Genomic DNA, 6,000 nt, shown 5'->3' on the forward strand with positions numbered 1-6,000 from the left:
AGGTATCATTCTGAAAGTCCCTAAGTGTCCAGACACCGTTGGTGAATTTTTCCCAATTTTACACGTGCGATGCACGTGAGTCACTTAATGAAGACAAAATGACCGATTTACCCTCAAATTCTTTCTTTCTTTTCTTTTCTTTTTTTCTTTATTCTTCTTTCTTTCTTCTTCTTCTTTTCTGGTTTCTTCTTCCCCTGATTTGAATCATCAAGATTCAAATCATCTTGCTCGTCCGATTCCCACCGCCGATCGCTGATCAAACACCGCCACTGCGTCTCAATCCACCTTCATGCACCACAGATGTTTCTGGTTCCTCCAACTTCAAATCCTATAGCAAATTGAAATTGTGCATTGAGGCTTCACCGCTCACTCCGAGTTCATCCCCGCCGCCGCCGCCAATGACTTGACCACCACCACTCTCGTTCTCTCCTCTGACCCCCTTTTATACACCATTGATCAGAAACTCAGACTCCGCCAGCCTTCCACTCTCAAATCACAACTCCAATCCCACCCCTCCATCCTCTCCTTCGTTCCCGACATGCAACACCACCTCCACACCATCCTCACCTGCAACTTCATCGGTTTAGCCGAAAACTTCGGCCTCTAGCCCAACTTCGATCAGAGGCAATTTTAGGCAGACAAAGATTAACAACTTCGGCCTCCACACCATCCTCACCTGCAAAAAATTTGAGCTGTTCTTATTCACCATCTTCGCCACTCCGCTGCTACCCACCATTGTGCCTCGCGATTAGTAGACAAAGAACTCGGAGCCTCCACCATCGAGAAATTGAGGCTCACGTTCTGCGTGTCCTGCGCGGCGGATATCGGCCTCGTCGGAGAAAATGTTGTATGAACATAAATTTAGTTTGGGTTCCACGGTGGCAGCTAGTCAAGCTCGTTGATTGCGGCCTTGGCTTTCTTGATTAGCCAATCGACGACCTTGCTAGGCTGGTCGTATCCAAGCCAGTCCTGCATGTCGTAGAATTGAATGGCGGTGTGGGCGACGAGCCGGATGCTGCGGTCCCTGGGGCCTTTGGTGGTGCAAACCTTGCTGTGGCTGTCCTTCCGGTCGGTGGCCCTTAGAATGTGGCATTGAGCCTCCACGATTTTGCTAGCGGTGGAGGAAGAAGCAGTCCTTATCCCCAAACCCAATCGAGAAGCAGCGGAGGACGACGTTGTTGTGCGGTGGTGGAGGTTGTTATGGTCAAGTCATTGGCAACGGCGCGGGGATGAACTCGGAGTGAGTGGTGAAGCCTCAATGCACAATTTCAATTTGCTATAGGATTTGAAGTTGGGGGAACTAGAAACATCTGTGGTGCATGAAGGTGGATTGAGACGTAGCAGCGGTGTTTGATCGGCGATCGGCGGTAGGAATCGGACGAGCAAGATGATTTGAATCTTGATGATTCAAATCAGGGGAAGAAGAAACCAGAAAAGAAGAAGAAGAAAGAAAGAAGAATAAAGAAAAAAAGAAAAGAAAAGAAAGAAAGAATTTGAGGGTAAATCGGTCATTTTGTCTTCATTAAGTGACTCACGTGCATCGCACGTGTAAAATTGGAAAAAATTCACCAACGGTGTCTGGACACTTAGGGACTTTCAGAATGATACCTGAACTTACAAAGTTATCAATGTGATACCTGGACTCATTTTTTCGTATCAATGTGATACCTACGGCCAATTTCCGTCACGGAGCCGTTACGGAAATTGGTCATAGGTACGATGTTGATACGAAAAAATGAGTCCAGGTATCACATTGATAACTTTGTAAGTTCAGGTATCATTCTGAAAATCCCCTAAGTGTCCAGACACCATTGGTGAATTTTTCCCTAAAAAAAATAACACATACAATTAAGAAAAGAGATGAACCTCAACAACATACCTTAGTTTCCACACATCCAACCAAATCAAAAACTCAGACCTCAACCACAGCAATCGAAGCCATCATCAATTGCAACCCTACAAATCCTAAATAGCCAAGAAACCAAATCAGAAAACCACCCTAACAGTAGATTTAAAAAGTCACAAATTCAAAACAAACATAAACCATAAAAACAAAAAAAAATTGTATCGGGTACCACAGAAATAACATCAAAGCAAAAAACATAAACCATAAAACATATACCACAATCAAGTCCTCAGATATTCAAAGCCAAATCACTAATTGCTCACAGAAATAACAACAAAGCAAAAAAAGATACATACTAACACATGCATGAAACAATTTGCTGCTTTCCTCTCTGTTGAAGGCCAAACATTCCCACAGAAACCATCTCAAACATTCCCAATATATTAAACACAGCTCAAATGCAAACCCACACAAACCTACCTTCATATGCACCACCGAAAATTACATGCACCGAAATTCAAAACAAATCAATCAAATAAAAAATTCACCTGAAGCTCAAAATCTCAAAGATATCTGATTGCTCAATCGGATAATTTGATTTCATCAAAAAGTTGCCATCTCAATCAAAACTGGAAGATGAAAGCGATGTGTCTACCACAATGACGATCAAGAAAGCAAAGGGTGGGCTTGCTAATTCTCAGGCCGAGTCCAACTGGCTTCCGCATTATACCCTGCTTCTACCGGCAGCGGTCGAACCGCGGGACTTGGAACTGGTTTTGGCAAGTCTGGGATGCACGCCTGATAGCCACTATCTACCTCTCTATGGAGCGAGCGTAGGAAAGACACGATAGCTCTGAGCAGCAGCCCAGGTGTCGAAGAAAGAAATAGCACGCAGGGGCAAAATCGTCTTTTCGTCCACGACCGGCTCAGCTCCAGCCGGCACTGTTCATAAGCCGATGAACAGTGCGTTGAGAATTAGTATATAGTAAATATCTTATGTCAAAAAAAAAAAAAAAAAAACAATGGCAGCAACATATATATTCCCATGTCAACTCTCTGAAATGCCAAGTATGTATCTTGCCTGTTAACTTATGTTCCTTAGGTGCCTTTCAGCTGAGAGAAGTTCATCACGGCTGACAGTAGACGCACGAAAGAATCTCCATATACACCTTGAGAGTTCCAAGGAGGATTTTGCAAACTTTTTAAACCGATCACTATCTTTCGACAAATCAGATCCCCGAAGTGATTATAGCATTCTAAAGAATATGTGATTGAAATTATAACTATTTGCACCCGTTTACTTCGAAATGAAAATACCTATTCTTTGCTGTTTAAGTTTAATTTGACAACATGCAACTAGCCAACTACTACTTTTTTTCTATTGTATAAATGCTCATTGAATATATCTTGCACAAATGTTCAAAACTATTTGATTGTCCCATCTCATTCAACAAAGGAAGAGGAAAAAAATAGCAAAATAGACATAGAGAGAGCAGTGGCAGATGCAGGATCTGAAACCCGTCTAGGCTAATTATAAGTGCCCTAAATTTTTTTAAGGACAAAATACTGTTTACTCCCTGTACTTATAGGATTTCGACGTTTCAGTCCTTGACGTTTCAATTTCACCTAGAAACTCCCTAAACTCTCTAATTTCACACAATAAGTCCCTGGCTTCCCTGCCGTCAATTTTCCGTCAAAAATTTCGTTATCTTGCTGACGTGGTATTTCTTTTACACTAAAATGACTATTATACCCTCACTTACTTTTTTTTATTATTGTTCAAGTAAATTCCTATTTGTGTGTCTGACCCAAACTCTAGGTTACTTGACCTAGTGGTAATAGCATTTAGAAGGATCTAGATATTCATATTCAATGTATGATTACCTTTCCTTGTATGATTCATATTCTATGCATTATAATCCTCTATATAAAGAGACCCCTATTATTAATGAGAAGACACAGCAATTCTCTCTCAATTTCAGTTTTCCTTAAACACGTTATCAGCACGAGCCCTAACCCTAGCTTTGGAAACCAAAACCCCATAAAATGATCAAGCTCCACCGGATTAGCCTTGCGTGCGCTACTACTGCCCCCGCAGCCCCCGCGTCGCAACTCAACGCTAACCCTACCAGGTTAGCCTCGCTGCCCCTGCAGCGCTTGCAAGCCCTGCTTGCCTTCTGCATGCCCTCACGCGCGCTCGCCTGCCCTCACTACCTCGACTCACTAGCGACCCTGCGACCCAAGTGTCAACACAACTCGCCCGCGACCCCGTGACCTCGCGAACACGAGAATTTGTGATTCTGCGACCCCCGCGACTCTGTGACATCTCCGCAGCGGCCTCGCGACATCCCTGTGAATGCTCTCTTGCCTTCTGCTCCGGCGAACTCTCGCCGTCTTCCGTGAACACTCGCCTGCCCTCGCGCTTGCATGCCCGCAACACTACTATCCCGCGACACATCAGAGACACTGCGACCCCACAGCGGCCTCGGGCATCTCCCCAGCAACCTCAGCGACACCGAGACTCGCCCGTGACTCCTCGACTTAGCACTCTCGCGACCCCGCAGTCCCGCGACCCCCACAACTCCGCATTAATTCCCGTGACTCGCCTGATTGATATGAGCTTGTTCTATCCCTATAGAGAGACGATGGATTCGGACCCATCACACACCAGGAACGCCGCCAACACTGGCATGCGTTCGCTATCCCCATCCCAAAACGACATGTGTTTTGGAAGGTTTTGCTGATATTGGGTATCTCTCTGACCCATACAAAGGTCATTCCCAAACTGGTTAAGTGTTCACCATAGGAAAAGACCGTGATATCTTGGAGGTCTACAGAACAGACCTTAGTCGTTATATCTTCAAACCATGCAGAGATTATTGCTCTTCACGAAATGGTTCGTGAATGTTTATGGATTGGATCCATGATTACACATGTTCGAACAATTGTGATTATCTCTCTACCACAGATGAGCCTACAAGCATTTATGAGGATAATGCTGCTTGTTTTGAACAAATGAAGCAAGGCTACATCAAAAGCGACAACACCAAGCATAATCAGCAATAACAGACTCTCCTCAAGATCAAAGTGAACGATGTCTAAGTGTATGGTCTCGAAACGTGAATGGTGTGTTGTACTCTTTTTCTCCTTCGACTGAGGTTATTTTTGTCCCACAGGGTTTTTGTTACTCGGCAAGGTTTTTGACGAGGCAACGAGAGGAGCACCATGTTTGGGCGACACAAGGGGGAATGTTCAAGTAAATTCCTTTTTGTGTGTCTGACCCAAATCTCTAGGTTACTTGACCTAGTGGTAATAGGGTTTAGAAGGATCTAGATATTCCTATTCAATGTATGATTACCTTTCCTTGTATGATTCGGATTCTATGCATTGTAATCCTCTATATAAAGAGGCCCATATTATCAATGAGAAGACACAGCAATTCTCTCCCAATTTCATTTTTCCTTAAACAATTATTTATTTATTTTTTTCTCTTTATTTTTTCTGTCTCTTTTGCTTTTACCTCTTCTTATTCCCCCCCTCCCCTCTATCGTCTCCATCCTCAGCTTCACTGAATCACTACAACCTTCACAGCATCGCCACCTTCCTCGCTCCGCCTCTGCCGTCGTCATCATTCCTTCCCTCCTCCGATTCTCCACCGCCTTCGCCTTAGCCGGTGCTCTTGGGAGTCTGCCGCCGGTACTGCTGCTTTTCTCTGCTTCATCTTCCAAATCTCTGGCATCTTTCTCTCCACCTCATCTCCAGCAACCTCTTCCTCATCCCCTTCACCACCGCCGCGGCTGGTTTGTCCTCAAGGACTCCCATGTTATCCCCTCCTCCACCCCACTCAGCGTCATCCCCGTCAGCACCCGCCTCACCATCAAAGACGCCAAGGACGTCCTCCACAAGCCCTATGCCTTCGAACTCTCCATCACCACCCACGACTCCATGTACTTAATCGAGGATATGAAGCATTGTTGCCTTAAAATCAAAGCAAATTCACCAAATTAAAGAAAAAGGTTTCTGAATTAACCTTCTGAGAATTAGGAATTTCTGCCAGAACAGCCCAGAGCGCCGTCATGGAGTTCCTATACCGAAACTGAGCCTCCTTAAGAGCTCCGCCATTTCCAAGACGACCACCGCTGCTCGAGTCTCCG

The sequence above is a fragment of the Rosa rugosa genome, chromosome 6 (genome assembly GCF_958449725.1).
Source record: "Rosa rugosa chromosome 6, drRosRugo1.1, whole genome shotgun sequence".
NCBI lineage: Eukaryota > Viridiplantae > Streptophyta > Magnoliopsida > Rosales > Rosaceae > Rosa > Rosa rugosa.